The sequence below is a fragment of the Alexandromys fortis genome, unplaced genomic scaffold (assembly GCF_014885135.2).
Source record: "Alexandromys fortis isolate MF-2015 unplaced genomic scaffold, M_Fortis_MF-2015_v1.1 scaffold_63, whole genome shotgun sequence".
NCBI classification, from domain to species: domain Eukaryota; kingdom Metazoa; phylum Chordata; class Mammalia; order Rodentia; family Cricetidae; genus Alexandromys; species Alexandromys fortis.
The window spans coordinates 9,930,960-9,948,037 of NW_026067953.1; the positions used below are offsets into that span (position 1 = coordinate 9,930,960).

General features: G+C 48.9%; 1 long non-coding RNA gene across 1 annotated transcript in view; it reads left to right on the forward strand.

The window, feature by feature from the left end:
- The first annotated feature begins 16,994 nt into the window (after positions 1-16,994).
- The window catches only part of LOC126507280 (uncharacterized), a 17,951-nt gene continuing 17,867 nt past the window's right edge, over positions 16,995-17,078 (forward strand). Inside the window, exon 1 of the long non-coding RNA XR_007593469.1 lies at positions 16,995-17,021. This is a non-coding gene — a long non-coding RNA (uncharacterized lncRNA). The remainder of the gene's footprint in view (positions 17,022-17,078) is intronic.

Here is a 17,078-nt window from a genome sequence, read left to right on the forward strand (position 1 = left end):
AGTGGGTTCAGTGCCTATTGTGCAAGGATGAGTTCTTGTGTTTGAACATCCCAAAACTCATATACAAAGGTAGACATGACTCATTGGCTCATGCTTGCCATTCCAGTGATGACAAGACACAGGTGAATCCCTAGAGTGTGATGGCCAGCTAGCCTAACCTACTGGTCAAAGTTCCATGTCAATGAGAGATCCTGTCTCAAACAGACAGGTAGAAGTGACCTGAGGAACAGAACCAAGTTCTGTCTGTCAGTCTGTTTGTCTGTCTGTCCCCCCCCCCACACACACACACAGAGAGAGAGAGAGAGAGAGAGAGAGAGAGAGAGAGAGAGAGAGAGAATTTAAAAGTAGAATATCAGGCAACTGACACTAATTTGAAAACTTCTCCTTAAATTATATCTTACCTGCTCCTGTCTCCTCCAAAGAATACAGACAATTCCCGAGTTTATATGATAAAGTAGCATCAATAAATCATATTTTTCTCTAGAAACAGAGTCCTGCTATGTGCTGACTCCTTCACCAGGGCTCCAGAGCCCAGGTTCTTAGTAAGAACGAACCTAAATTCTGCTGAATTGACTCTACTAGTGGGAAGTATCATTGCATCTCTCTTACCTAATAGAGCGCCAGGAACCCAGGTGATGCTCAGCATACTTTTGTGAAAATGACAAAGGAATAAAGATGCTCTGGACAGTCACGCTATTAAATAAACACAGCAATCAATGGCACTTGTAGATCCAGGAGAGAGGCGAGGAGTCTGATTTCAGATTTTCTATCTCTCCTTGAGTCAACACGGACAGGTAGGTGACAGCTTATCAGCTTGCCATCACACCTCATCTAAGCTGTCAGAGGTCCCCCAAGAAGCTGTCCCCCCATGTCTGCAGCAGCTAGCAGATGGTCCCTCCTGTTTATTTGAGAGGTTTTCTGGAGTCTGAACACAGCAGCCCCTGTAACTTTTGTATGTCGTACTCCTGTTCTATTTAAGATACGTCCTAACTCCTCCGGCAAATTTCTCCATTGACTTTGAAGTACCAAGCACATGGTGAAATTTTCAAGGTGAGTCTGTAATGAGGGTGTGCTCACAGACACTGTTGTGGAGGCAAGAGGAGAAGCCAGGGATACCAACCTTTGCTTAAGTGTATTAGTTCATCATGGTTTCATGCACTGTTTTATTATTTTGTTGTATGCGCATGGGTATTTTGCCTGCATGTATATCTGTGCAGTAGGTGTGTGCCTGGTGCCTATGGAAGTTAGAAAAGGGCCTCAGATCTCCCAGTACTGGAGTTACCGACTAGTTATGAGTCACCATGTGGGTGCTGGGAATTAAACTTAACCTTCTGTAAGAGCAACCAGTGCTCTGACCACTGAGCCATCTCTCTGACCCTTTATGTTTTATTTTTTAAAGTATTATTTGTCTTGGACCAACATAAAAGCTCCGTTGGTAAAGTGCTTGCCTTGCACAAACATGAGGCCCTTGAGTTCATCTCCAGAACCCGTGTAAAAAGCCACACAATAGCATATACTTGTAATCTCAATGCAGGGGCTCGCTGGCCAGTCCAGCTGAAACAGTTTCCTGTTTGATAAGAGACCTTGTCACAGAAAGCTAAGGTGGAAGACACCCCATGTGACCTCTAGGTGAGCACAGCTGCGCATACACATATGCACAGATTCGTGTCACACACACACCTGTGCCGTCAGGTGACATGCCGTGATGTTTTCGCCAATGACAAGCCTATGGAAGAGGATGGCCCCAAAGATGATGCTGTCTAGCGGCACTGTGGCTATCTTGGGTTATATAGATACACTGGATGACGCTCGCATGACAAAACCTCCCAACAGTATGGATCTCAGAACATTGTTATTAAAGCAATGTGGGACTGGATTTCATTGCCCCGCCTCCTGCTTCAGTTAAACAGACTGGTTCACTATGGGTTCCTTTCCTCTTTTTTGTCCTAGATACTTTTTAAAAAGTGTGTTTTCTTCCTCTCCCTTCCTTCCTTCCTTCCTTCCTTCCTTCCTTCCTTCCTTCCTTCCTTCCATCCTTCCCTCCCTCCCTTTCTTCTTCCTTCTTTCCCTCCTCCTTTCTTTTTCTTTGTTCTTTCTCTCTCTTCCCTTCACCTCCTCCTCTCTCTTCATTCTTCCTTCTTTTTTGCTATGTGAGGATCCAACCACTGATCCACTCACCCCGGTCCTCTTGGGCTCATTGGCTAATTCAAATGCTCTTCTTTAGCTTTGATTTTTGAGAATTTGATCATTGCATTCATTCCTCTGTATTCTAATTTCTAGGGTTGATCTTTGCTAAAAATTTGGGGAAACTGCCCATTACTTCTCTGTGTATATATTTGTGCCCCCTGGTCTCCCTTTATAGGAACTTCTGGGTGCACATATGTTAGCTTGTTAGACGTTGTCCTGCTGCAAGCTGAGCATTTCTCCATTGGTTTCCCAATATCATTTTCTCAGTTTTGACCACGTTGTGTTATCAAGTTCACTGACCACTTACGCCATTCCTAATCTGCTTTCAACCTGCTCAATAAATGTTTATGCTTTTATTGCTGTCTAGTTGACATGTAATAAATCACACATATTTAAAGTACAAGCTTTGAGTTTGAGCCCAGATATTGCCATGGAAACATCACTATGGTGAAATATCATTATCTACTACCCCCTCCCCAAAGTGTCCTGCGCTACGTTACAATCCATCCCCTCTCTCAATCTTGATTCCCAGTGACCACTGGGCTGGCTGATTACTGAATTTGCATTTTCTAAAACTTCAAGTCATTGACTGACGGTGCACAGTAGCACAATCTGCTCTCTCTGCCTTCCTCAGTGCAGCGTGAAAATTATGTACCAGTTCCGTTCCGGTGTCAGCACCGTGCACCTGCCATACAGCGTTCTGTTATATGGATATGTCAGTCCCTGAGGACATTACCCGGCTGATGGACACCTGAGCTGCTCCCTGTTTCTTTCTACCAGCGATGAAACGGCAGTGAGCATTCGTGTTTCTGTCTTTGTGGAAACAAGCTCCAGTTTCCTTTGTGCAAACACGTTAGTGTGGAGCGACGGGGTCAGAGACATTGGCTTCAGAAACTGCCCAGTCCTTTCCCAAAGTGGTTGTACCATCTCACATTCCCATCAGCACACACCCACAGCAGAGCAAAAGACAATGGGATACTTAAAGTACTGGCAATCTATTGTGAAGTTTGTAATGTGTACACTAGGATATGTACTAAATTAGCACAAAGGCCGGGGAAGGGACAGTGGAAATACACTCTCCCACAGTGTGAGACATTACTGTAAGGAAGGGTGTGCCATGATGCAGCTACTGCTAAAGATAAACAAGGGCATGGCTTAAAAGATGACGTGGATTCATAGAACGTTCTCCATACAAAACATAAAGACAGATAAAGAAAAGGGGGGACCAAGGAAGGATGGGGTACCCTCAACCAGCATGATTTCGTGAAAAATCCCTCACCCAAGGAATCAGAACACATGCGAGTTTCCAAAACCCAAGGACCACACATCAAGGTGAGCACCTACTGTGCTGAAGAACGATTCTCAGTGAGTGCAAAAGAATTCCAGTTGTGCAGAGGACTGAACATGCTGAAGATACTCAGAAACAAGCATCGCGAGAGGAATGAAATAACACACACGTTTCAGTAAAGGTTATCATTGATGTGAAAAGACTCCATAACCATGGCAACTCTTCTAAAGGGAAGCGGTTAGTTAGAGCTTGTTCACAGTGTCGGAGGTTTGGTCCATGTCGTCATGGCAGGAAACACAGCAGCACGCAGGCAGGCATGGTGCTGGAGAAGGAGCTGGAGCTTCTTCATCCAGATCTGCAGGCCACAGGAAATGAGAGACACTGGGCCTTGTTTGGGCTTTTGAAACCCCAAAGTCCACCCTCAGTAACACTTCCTCCAACAAGGCCATACCTCCTAATCCCTCCCGAGTAGTTCCACTCCCTGATGCCTAAACATTCAAACATATGAGCCTATGGGGCCATTCTTACTCAAACCTCCACAACATGACCCATTAACATGGGTCAAACAAAAGAGTCCTTTGAAGAGAATGCAGATGCACAGAAAAATATAGATGGGGGGGTCATTAAACTAGAAAGTCTAGATGACCTAGGTTTTCACCTGAAGAAACAAAAGAAGGAGAGGCAAAGTGAAAAAAGCATTTAAGATGCAATTAGACAACAATGCAATTAAAAGAGAGAGAGAAATATAATAAAACCAAAAGCTTTTCCTTTTAGAATAATTAAATTGCATTTTCTTTAAATGATTTAATGTTTTAGTTCTGTTGGGGGGGCAGGGTGGGTATGTGCATGAGTGCGGTGCAGTGCCCACAGAGGCCAGAAGAGGGCAATAGAGCCCCTGGAGCTGGAGTTACAGGGTTATGAGCCACGCACTGTGGGTGCTGAGAACCAAACTCATGTTCTCTGCAAGAGCAGTTTTGCTGTCACCCACTGAGCTGCCATCTCTCCAACACATCCCCCCCCCCGCCCCACTTTTTTATTGGGTTTCCACCAGACTTGACTTGATTTTTAGTGCCTCCAATATTTGTTAGGCACCACACACACACACACAAACACACTACACTGATTGGAGCCATATGAGAGCCCTGTCTCCCTTGTTTGCTGTTCTCAAATTGTCCAAGAATGAGGTAATTCCATTCTCACTTTAGGGAACTCCTGAGAATTGGTTCTAGTAGACTCTGATGAATAAGACCAGTGAATTTCTGTCCAAAAACCTCCTTTGTTTACTGCCAGCGGTGTGGTAATAATGAAATGGAGATGGCCTCCGAGTCTAACTGAACTGTCCTTCAGATCCTGCCTCGGTCACTTAGGGTCAAGACCTTGGAAATGTACTTTGTGGCTCTGTGAAATGGGCTGGCGAGAATCTCCATATCGCCGTGAGATTAAAGGATGCATAGAAAGCAACTGCTTCCCTAGCTGCTGCCCTAGCTCGTGCCCCAACTGCTGCCAGAGCTGGTGCCATAGCTGGCGCCGTAGCTGCTGCCAGAGCTGGTGCCATAGCTGGTGCCGTAGCTGGTAACGCAGCTGGTGTCATAGCTGCTCCTGTAGCTAGTGCCCTAGATGCTGCCATAGCTGCTGCCCAGCAAAACGACCTTCTCCTTCCCTTTCTCCTTTCCTTCCTGTGCTGGATGCAGTCATCAACTTACTCTAGGTAAATTAAAAATGTTTCCAGATGCTAATACACAAATGAGCCCAGGTTGTCCTTGAACTCAGGCTCCTCCTGCCTCAGTCTCCCAAGGGTTGGAATCACCATCATGGGCTACGACGCTCAGTTTGGATTTTTCTTCAGTTGTGTGTATTCTAGCTAATCGTGAAGCGTCAAAGATCCTGTTCAGCATAGTAAGCCTCTTTCCAGGTTTGTGGTACACCCTAGGTGCCACTCCTGAGAACACAGTGAGAACAGAAAAGTGGGTTCTGTTCAGGGGGCACCAGAGTCCTGAATCCAGCTGTCTCCCAGTGAGTCAGTTTATGGCTGGGATGCATGGTGTCCGTTCTTGGTCAGCACGGGTGACTTGCCTGCCTTGGGTGCGGTTCTCTCTGCCACTGACCCAGCTCTGCCTGGTGTGTGCAATTGGACAGCTAGTGACTAAGCAAAAGGGCACAGGGGCACTGCTCTAGCAGCATCCCCAACTCGCATCAGTAGCCCAGTTTGCGCTGCCGCCTGCGTCACTCCGTCTGTAATACTCCACTGACAGCCAAGCCTCGCAAGGGGCAGAGGAGCCCTGCCCTGAACTGCTGTAAAAAATACTGTTTTTCTGTTTCTTCCCTGACAGAAACAGGGGATTACCATCCTAGACATCTTAGAATATAAACTGGAAGCCTTTCTGGGATGTTTCCTGCTATCTACAGTTAGAATCTAGCTGGGATAGAGTTTCTTGAAGGTCTGACTGTGCACAACGTCCAAGATAGCTCGCTCAGCCATATGGCGTCAACCGGGAGCACAGCAAGGCATGAGATCATTGAGTGGGCTTCCACGGCACAGTGGCTGAGACCTGAGGGATATCATTCCGAGATTAGCATGAGATTGACCCGAGCGTCCCTCCACATACTTCCACACCTCTTCCGACGTTGGCCATGTACCCCTTACATCTCTCGCTGATGCGATGAAACACCCAAGAGAAGCAGCTTACTGGGTTTTATTGGGATCACAGCTGGAGAGATAGATACAGTCCATCCCAGGGAGAGTGTTGCGGCAGCAGGGGTAAGTCAGCTCGGCCCACTGCAACCACAATTAGGAAGCAGAGAGATGAATGCCAGTTCTCAGCTTGCTTGCTTCTTTTTGTGCAGTCCAGGAACCCAGCTGTGGAATGGTGCTGTCCGCATTCAGGGCGCATCTTTCCTCTTCAGTTAAACGTTCCTGGTACCACCCTTATAGATGTACTCTGAGGTATGTTTCCATGGTGATTCCAAATCCAGTCAAGCTGACAATGAAGATGAGCCATCAAACCCTAGAAATCTTAAAGCATCGCTAAGGCCGCTCCTATTGGTGAGGTAAGTCGTTAAAGTTGGCCCTGATTTGGAGTGGGGCTGATACCTGCATCCTGCATCCTGATTGGCAGATGGAAATCCACAGAGGAGGATCCTGTGGGATTGGACAGGCTGTTGGGGCTACTTTTGAAAAATACAATGCTCATCAAGCATTTGCCACAGAATGTTCTGGGGCCACTAGCATGCTCCTCATAGGGGACATGTGCTTGGTTTTTATCCCTGAGATTCTTAGGATGGGGCATGTGACTAACTATTTTCCAGATACTGACCCTGGAGTGTCTCAGGGTCAGTTCACACCATCTGGTCATGCCTTGAAGCTTTAGTTCAAGCTCTGGGTTTGCTTCTTGTTTCCAACCCAGAGGTGCTGCTGGGCCTCAGTTTCTCTTTCTATTTCATTATATTTACCTTCTTTGGAGCTCCCATGTAACATGAAGGCCGGCTCGTTGGGGTTTCTGTCCTTCCCAGTACACCACAGCCGGCAAGTCCCAAAGAAAATCACACAGAGATCTCCATAAGTTATAAAACTGATTGGCCCAATAGCTCAGGTTTCTTATTAGCTCTTGTAGCTTATATTAACCCATTATTCTTATCTATGGTAGCCACATGGCTTGGTACCTTTCAGTCAGGCAGGTTACATCTTGCTTCTCGGTGGTCTGGGCTGGAATGGGAGGAATGGGCTTCCTCTTTCCAGCATTCTCCTGTTCTCATCGCCCCGCCTCTACTTCCTGTCTGGTTGACCCACCTATACTGGCCAATCAGTGTTTTATTAAAATACATGATTGACAGAATACAGAGAATTTTCCTGCACCACTCCCAGAATTGTTATGAAGGTCTAAGGACACACCGGAAGTGAAGGTGTTTTGTAAACTGTAAAGATCAAGGCTGTTGATGGACTGGTAGCTCCACGTTTGGAGGCTCTCCCTCTCTGTACCCAGCTAAGGCAGGAGAAACCGGCCCAAGATAATCAGATGTCACCTGTAAGCCACTTGCTAGGGTCCAGTGCTTAAGGGTGTCCCTGGGGATGCTTTTTGGTTGCTATGGATACTGAGAGTGCACAGGGAGTGGATGCTGGCTTAGGTGGGTGTTCCATGAAGGCCAGTCAGTGAATAAATGAGGTAATGGTGGATAAATGAGAGGAGGATTGAAGAAGGTTCAGCCAGGCATTTTGTTCAGAACACCTTACAGCCCTTTGAAAGCTCAGCTGTACCTCTTAATACTCTTCACTTCCTTCATTTCCTTCAGATAAAAACAGACAGCACAGGTAAAATATGGGTTTATCTCTTCTTCAGACTCCCGGGATCGTAAGAGGTCCTACCTGTTTCTGGGTTACCTAATGACACTTCTGTCAGGGCCTCTGCCCGTCTCCCAGGCTGACTGACCCTCTCCACTTTCTTTGAGCACACTGCAGTCAGGACTCATGTACCAGACACCGGCTGGCACCGAGGACACAGCCTGGTCATTTCTTCAGCGCACCACTTCTCGGTGGCCCCCTGTGACTGCCCTCACTTCTTCCTCCCCAGCATCTACCCGCCTTGAATCGTGCCAGCTCAGAGGACGCAGGCCGGCGAGGAAAGATTAGATGAATAAACAAATGTCCTCATGTTCCGAGTGAATGACTTTGGAAAACACTCCGGGCTTGTTCTGGTTCAGTAAAAAGTGAGCGTTTGGCTTCCGCCAGGGTGCATTCCACTCTAGGTTCCAGGGTTGTCTCTGTCCAGGACTCTGCAGAGAAGCGTGGGTTTCTCCATGAGCGGGGACTGCTCACAGGTTCGGAGAGCTGCAATGAGTGCTTCATTAGGACCAGAGAGGCAACTGAAGCCTTCGCCTTCCCTGCGTCCCCAGAACCCCGACACTGAGACAAGTGTCCCTGAGGCTGGAGTAGAGGCGGCAGGCAAGTCCCTCACTTATCTCCTGCTCTAGGGCTGGCCCTGATCTGTGCCCCTTAGCCACAGGGGGGCCAGCCTCAGACAATGCATAGTATGCAGGACCCAGGCAGCCCTGGGCTGGTCACAAGTGTAGCATTGAGCTGCTGTGGCATCAAGGAAGGGATTCTGAGGCCTCTTTGTTCCAGGGTTCACATGGGGTGGTTGCTTGGCTTTCCACACAAGTATGCAAAGACTCCATGACCCTGGAGGTGGAAAATACCTGCCTGGCCCAATCAGAGCAAGGATTAAGTGCAAGGCCAAGGAAGGTGACCAAGGGAACAGAGCTGTGCCTGTCCTCTGATGTGCACCTGCAGGCAGTCACCGGGTGTCGTTCCCAGCCAGCAACCCCACCACAATGCAAACTTTGAAAGGTTCTATTATTAGGCAGGGGATGGGGAAAAGTTGAGGCTTAGGGACTGCCAAGTGCTTAGGTAGAGTTGGTGAACCGGAAAACACTGGTCCCATGGGATCACAGATGACATGCCCGTGAAGGAGCAGAGGTTACAGAAAGCTCCTGCTTGTTTTGGAAAAGCCAGGAGCTGGTGTGTTACATGGGAACTCTGCAGGAGGTGGCCAGGTATGGAAAGAATGCAGGCCTTGGATCCCGTCATTTCCAGGCTTAAATCTGGGCTCTGTGTGCTGCGGCTGTGTAATCTTGGGCAAGCTGTCTGACTGCTCTGTGCCTCCGCAGGAAACATTATACTCATTACAAGTGTGTGAGAGAAGCCAGCACAGCCAGCGCCAGAGTCAGGCCCCTGCGTACTCTCGACTGGAGTTGTCACTACTATTTCAGGGCCTTCCAACAGGGTCCCTCTGATCTTCCATGCTACCAGACCAGACGTCACCCAGGCTGGGCTCCAAATTGCCTCTGTGAGAGATCAGAAGGAAAAGAGACAGGACTAGAAACAGGTGTCTCGAAAGCACGCCATTTGTTTGCGGGACAGAGCCGTTTTGTCTTACCGCACTGTCTGGGCATCGTGAGAGACACAGCAGTTTCCCTGGCCCCTGCCCACCAGATCTCAGAAGCTCTACCCTTCCTAGATGTGCAGATGGCAGATGGCAGCTGTCCCCTGGCGTGGTAAGGAGAAAGCAGGGCCTGCTGTTCGACTTGTGCGTGCTGGGCTCTACAGGCAGCAGCCCAGCTCCCTGAGCCTTCCCCTTTACATAGGAAGCGTCGTGTTCTGAAAGCGCTCATTCAACCCCTCCTCCATGCCTGACCCTAGCCGGTTCTGAGGTCCAAGTTGGAGTACTACTTCCTCTACGAAACGGGCTAGATTCTGCTTGGTCTCCCAACAGCCTCTCCTGATTTGGGGCTCAGTTAGAGGGGGTGGGGTCGGCCATTTGAGGTGGTTTGGGTGTCATATGAAGGACAGCTAACCAAGGATTTCCTTGATGCCAGGGGTAGGCAGCTCTGTGCAAGGTTAGCAGCTGAGGCAGGAGCAAGGACTGTAGGAAAGACATGACAACAGAAGGAAGCCCCGTGAGCACCTGCTGATTGGCTAGGAGCCTGAGCCTTGCCATTCGCACCTATAAAATGGGACTAATCGCCCCATCTCCAGAGGACTCCCGTGGGTTTGGGTTCAGTAAGTGGTGTCTGTGGCCATGATGACTGGTGTCAGCACTAAGGAAGCAAGAGGTGACCAGGCTGTGTCAGGTAGAGTTGATGTGAGCAGTCTGCAAGCAGCTGGGCACCCTGGACTGCTACAGGGCCCAGAGCAGCCTTGCCTCTTTGGGAGGCTGGGAGAGCAGCCACATTGTTGAGCTAGCCCATGTGGAGTCAACAGTGCCCCCTACTGGGTAGATTTCAGAGTGCAGGGGCAGGGATCTATTCCCTTGGACTTTGCAGAGTTGTCTGAGCCTGCCTGGTCCCTCCGCTGGTTTGACAGAACCTTCCAGTCAAAGAACAGATCATGAAGACTCTCTCAGTGCTAACTCCTTGCCCACTTTCCCACACCCTGCCAATCCCTGCCTTTCTTGATCCAGCCAGGTTCATCCTTGCATTTCTCAGATTTAAATCAAGCATCTTCCCCTGGGGAAACAGAAGCAGTGGGCTAGGGGTGACTGGACAACATCCACCTGCCATTTTGCCTCTGAGGAGGAGGGGCCTGTGCTGTGAGCATGCTCAGTCAGCTGAGCAGTCTGTTCTTCCTCAGCAAGAGTGGAGAAGGCTCCCTCCTCCATGTAGCCGGCACTTTCTCTCCCCCAAGTACTTACTGAGGTTGCCATGAGCAGTTGTGGGCACGCACGCTGGACATTGACTCTCCCTGGAGGGGGGGGCTCTACTGTGGTCCCCGGGTCGGGATGTCCACGGACTTCCTAGTTGGTTTCTGCAGAGGGCAGGGGTTTTCAACCTGCATGTGGACGTGAGATGGCCAGATAGAAAGTCACCTTGACTCCTCCTCTTGTGGGACAGGAAAATGTCCTTGTACTGGGAGCTAAACTTTGTTACCCAGGCAGGTCCCAAAGTGCTTAAATGAGATTTTCTGGCGAGAGGGATGACCTCAGTGTCTTTATTTTTCCAAGTGTAAGGAGCTGACCTCCAACACCCATGAAGCACAGGTTTGCCAAGTTGAGAGAAAAGGGGGCAAGGATGGAGTTCAGGTGGCTTCACTCATCTCCTACTAGGTCTGTAGCATTTCCCCCTGGGGCCCTAGGATTGCTCTTGCTAGGCTCATCCACCGACTGCCTTGCCCACACATAAATGAAGGCTACTCACGAAGCTACAGACGAGTCTCAGGCACTGCAGAGGGCCAAGGCACAGACTGTCCAGGTGGCAAATGGTTTGCCCTCTTGGCTAGCATTCACCAAGAGAGTCTCCTGGCTCTCTTCCAAGATGACAGACTGGATTCTATCCCAGCCTGCTGATGGCCTCCAGGAATTCCTGTCACAGCCTTGAGCTGGGCTAGCTGGGAATTTCCCTCGAATCTCTGTAAGACACACTGTGTGTGTGTGGGGGGGGGGGTGTTCATTTTTCTCAGACTAACAATAAAAAACAAAATTGAGAGATTCACATTGATTTCTGCCTATAAGTCGACAAAGATACATTTTAGTGTTTGTATCATGACATGTTGGAGGATAATTCCACTAAAACCTAATTTGGGGATTTTGGGGGGTGTCTAAATTCAAATTTAACTACACATCTTATATTTGATTTGTTAAACATGTGAACGTGCAGACACATAAACACACACATGTGTGCATGTGTCCTCTCCATACCGTGTCCACTGTACTTAGCTCCCCTGCTGTCTATGGAACATTGGTCCCAAAATTCCCTCAGACACCCAAACCTACTGATACTCAAGTCCCTTACGTAAGATGATGAGGCTTTTGAGTGTCACCTGGACACACCCTCCCATGCACTTTAATGCTACATAAAGAAATATGCTGTCTTGCTTGGGAAGCCATGAAAATGTACAGATGCAAATGTTATAGGTCTATCTATGTTTTTCACGTATCTGTGACAGCAGTTGGCTGAATCCACAGACAATTCCATGTTTCCACAAATATGGAGAGCCTGCTGTACACATGAAAACTGACATGCACATGCATTACTGGTGTGTCTAGTGGCTGGATTCTGATCCACACATATGCAAGCAAATGCATACACATGTACACACACTCACACACACACACACACACACACACACACACACCCCTCCCCTCTCTGTGGACCAGCATACTGCATCTCCAAGGCACCTTCAAAGGCCCTTAGGCCTGCAGTTGTTTCCTAAGGTTGTTTCCCCCAAGATTCCTCTAGGAACCTGTGTTTGCTGGCAGCCATTGCTCCTTCCTGAAGCTCCAATGGAGTTAATGGCTTGGGCCTGGTTTTGGACCAGAGGCCTGGAAAGGTGGCAGACTCCCCCCTCCCATTCAGTCACCTTGCCCTCCCTCTCCCTAATGGCTTCTCTGTTACTTTCTGGCCTGTGAGCTGCTGGCTGGTGGGCCTTGTCAGGAGCAGGCCTTTCCCCTTTCACTCCCCAGCTGCTCATAGCTGGTTTACGTCCGGGCAGTGCCTACAGGGCCAGCAGCCTGGATGTTCTGAGAATTTTATTGGCACCTCCATCAAGATGAGGGCCATGGGGGTCCTTGGGGCCATTCAGAGCTGCTTTATTGGAACGGGCCTTCCAGACGCAGCAGGGAGCAGCCGTTTCAGGGGAATCTGGTTTCTCTGCAGGCTTGGGCTTGTTTCCTCTCTGTTTGGCTTGGCAGAGCTGCAGCCTGGCCTGTTTTGAGCTGCACCTCATGTTTGGGCTTTTTGTGGCCTGTTGGTGGATGCGGCGGTGCAGGGTTAGCCATTTCCCCCACAGCCATGGGGACACAAATGGAGCTCTGTGTCAGCCGGCGACAGGTGGAATGGAAAGAGTTCAGGCCCCTCCAGGGCTCAGGGGGACAGCTCTGGAGTTTGAAGCCGTTAAAATGCAAATAAAAACACTCCACCGCACCTACACCTTGGGAACCCAAGGCTGCCTGTGAGAGGACTGTATGGCTGGGTCTCAATTACCACCAACTCCTTGGGGGCCTGGGATAGGAAAGGGGCAAGCAGAATTAGTATTCTGCAAGGGGATTTAAATTTTAAAGCCTCTCAGGGGGTAAAGTTCACAGCCAGGTGAACAACAGACGGGACAGCCGTGTCCCTGGCATTTGAAACCGGGAGTGCACACTTAGGAAGAGAGGTTTGGCTGAGAGAGCCCTGTGCCATCCGTGAGGTGGCTAAGGTAAGCCTTTCTGCATTTGCTCGATCCCCAGGTCAAATGAATAGTAGTCTACTCGAAATAAAAGAGCCATAGTATCTGACTGGGGCTCCTACCTCAATCCACACTTCAGAATCTGCCCCTCAGATTGTGACTAATTGAAGACAGGGTCTCCAGTGAGATAATTGGTTAAATGAAGGTGTTAGGATAAACCTCATTCACTATAATTGTGTCTTTTTCTGATGTGTGTGTGTGTGTGTGCATGAGGATGTCTGTGGAAGCCAAAGATGACATCGGATGTCTTTCTCAATCACTTCCCCACCTGATTTTTTGAGACAGGGTCTCTCCCTAATCCTGGATCTCCTCCTTTCTAGCTGCCCAGTGAGCCCTCCCACCTGCATCCCCTCATCTCTGCCCTCCAGCCCTGTTTGTTATATGGGCGCTGGGGATTCAAACTCCGGTCCTCATACTGGCACAGCAGGTACTGTTCTGCGAGGGTTAAATTTAGAGATAGCACAGCCAGGGCCATCTCCTCAGCTTCAGCTGTGTCTTCACAAGAAAACATTCGAACACAGACACACACCGAGGATCATGTGAGACACAGGAGAAGACAGCATGGAGAAGCCAAGTGAGAAGCTTCATCAGAAACCAGTTCTATCCACCCCTGGTCTCCAGAGCTGGGAGGAAAAAGAGTGCCATGGTCTTTGGCATTTGGCTGGACGGTGCTAGGGAGCTCAGAGGGTCGGCAGAAAGAAGGGAGTCAGCCTAGTTTGCCTCTTTGTTGCTGTGTTAACCACTAACTGGGAACAGCTTGAGGACAAAAGCGTTTATTGCAGCTGCACCTCCCAGGCCACCGTCCATCACTGGGGGAAGTCAGGGCAGGAACTGAAGCAGAAGCCGGGGACTAAGGCTGCTTTGCCGCCTCACTCCCCTCTGGTTTGTGCTCAGCCAGCTTCCTGATACAATCCTGGACTCCTGGCCTGGAATGGTGCTGTCCAAAGTGAGCTGGACTCTCCCACATCAATCAATAATCAAGACAATTCTCCACAGACAGGATAGTTACGGGTCAGTCTTATTATTCTTTTAAAGTGGGTGTGTGTAGACAAACACAGGACAGACAAGACACGTGCGAAAGGAGGAGACACAGACACGCGGCTCCCACGTGGGTGCACTTTAATGGGGGGGGAGGGGGGGCCCCAATAAGGGACAGGTGTGCAAGACACACAAGGGTAAAGGGCAAGAGAGAGAGAGACCGCGTGGAAGCTTGCTTTTTAATGAGAAGCGCAAGGGTATCTGGGAGAAATGTCCTGCACCTGTGCACGCCCGCGCGCGCAGGTATCCGTAATCCAGGAGGAGTCTGGAAGCTGTAGTTTCCAAAAGGAACAACAAGTCTGATTTGGGCACTCCTTCAAATGAGACTCCCTCATCTTGGATGGCTCCTTTGTTATATATATTATATATGTAATTTTAGTATATATAATTACATATTATTATATATGATTGTGTTGTGTATATACATATATATATATATATGGGTATTTGCATGTATGTCTGTGTACCGCATGTGTGCAGTGCCCACAGAGACCAAAAGATAGCATTGAACACCCCACAGTGGAGTTGCAGGTGGTTGTGAGGCACTATGTGGGTGCTGGGAATCAAACCCAGGTCCTCTGAAAGAGCATTCAGTGCTTTTAACTGCTGAGCCATCTCTCCAGCTCCATCTAAATGACTGTTGATTGTGTCCAGCCAATACTAAAAACTAATGATGGCAGAAGTTTCCAGGTAGAACTCTAGTTCTGTGTCTTACTCTGTGGATTTGGGAGTGAAGCTTCTGGAGCACAGAGCTGAGACTGTCTCCTCTACCCTGAGCACATCAGCACAGTCACCCCGGCTGCCCTCATCAGCCATCCCGTGGTGGCCGGGTCCTCCCAGAACTGATGTTTCTCATTCACTCAAGAGAGAGTGAGGAGTGGTCAGGGGGGCCCAGTTCCCCGAGACCCTCTTAGGCAGTGGTTCTCAACCTTCTCAATACTGCAATCCATCACCACAGCTCCTCATGTTGTGGTGACCCCCAGTCATAAAATTATTTTGTTTCTACTTCATAACTTCATTTTCTTCTCTGTTGTGAATCATAATATAAATATCTGATATGTGGATTATCATATGGATAACTATCTGATGTGGATTATCTGATATGTGACCCCAAGGGGTCTCGACCCACAGGTTGAGAGCCGCAGCTCTTCGTGATTCTTTGGAGTACCTTTCATAATTGTTCCACAATAGGGCAGGACAATGGAGCACCACCCTCTTAGCCACCTTGCCCCTCCTTCATGGATTATATTGGCCCCAGGGTTACTCTAACTGCTGGAGAAGGTGACCAGGTGGTCAGAAGGATAGGGACATGGGAGGTGACCTAAATAAACAGGAATAACCAGAAGAAGGAATGTCAGGTGTTAATGGCCCCTCCTCCTTACCACAACTATGCGTCTCCTAGGATCTGGCTAGCCATAGGGCTGCACAGTAACTCACGCTGGCCAGAGCTCAGGATGGGCCTGCTTCCTGGAGTCTGTCTCCCCTGAACACCTACCTCTCTTCTCTTGAAAGAATCTTTGTGCTTCGCTTGCCCACACTACCAGGGGCAGAACAGACGACAGCTCTTTCATCATCCCTCACAATACCTTTGGCATCAGCTGTGTGTTTGTGTGTGGTTTCTCCACACAGCAAGTCTTCAGCAGACGCCAGCTGGGCATCCTGTAACCCAACTCTGACACAGGCTGCTCAGGTAGTGTCAGATTACTGCAGGCAGGAGTGTTTGGTCCCCTGAGGTCACCCCCTTCTTTGACATCAATCACAAGCCCCTGGTGGTTTTACCTGTGACTCTGACTGACCGGCTATAAAGAGATTTGATTTGATCTGACTTGATTACTTTGCTGAAGGAGCCCACAGACCTCAGGAAAACAGTTTAGCCATAGGTGGTAGAGGGTGTAACCCTGGATACAAAAGTAAATGGGCAGGTGAAAGAGACACACACGGCCAGGGACAGGGAAGGGACCAAGTTCCCTGCCTTTTCTGGATGGGCCCCTCTCCAGGAACCTCTAGGTATTCAACCAAACAAATCCTTTTAAACCTGAACCCCATCCCGTCTGGGACAGCCCTATCCCCAGTCATCTCATTAGCATACAAGAGATTATCATCACGTCAGAGCTCTCTGGGACACTTGGAGTGGTGTGTAGACATCAGATATATATTCCTGTGTCATTATACCACACATACTTAATCCTGGATCTGTCAGCAAATCCTTCCTCCAACGCTCCACCAGTGCTCTCAGACTGGAATCTTCCGAATTGTGAACCACCCTCATCTCATTCCCCTGGAACGCTGGTGTCTCCCTTGTGGCTGCGAAGTGGTCCCAAGACCCACCTTGTCAACACAGTAAAGCTTTCCCTTACCTCGGTTCCCTCTCTCCTCCCTTGCCTTCCCTGTGACACTACCTGGGGATGCGAAATCTAAGAGATGGGCATACTGGGAAATTTTGGTCTTTGGAGGCATGTCCATGAAGAGGATTATGAGATTCTGGTTCCCTCTTCTCTCTTTCTCACTTCCTGATCCATCCATGAAGTGAGAAGTTTTATGCCACCACAAGGTCCCCGCCACGATGTACTGCTTGCCATAGTCTCCGCAGCAGTGGAACCAACCATCAATGAGTTATAATCCTTAAGCCTAAATTAGCCTTTTATTTTTACTGGCTGATTTATCCCAGGCATCTGTTATGGTAATGACAAGCAGACAGACAGTCACATACTGTTGTGTGTCTCCTAAGGTTTTAGGTTTCCATTTCTCTTTGGGAGGAGCCTAAGAGTAGAACTGTGGAGAGCCACATCGTGGGTAAGTTTCTAAGAACTTTCCAAAGTGACTTTGCCTTTCTGCACTCCGCCAACAGTG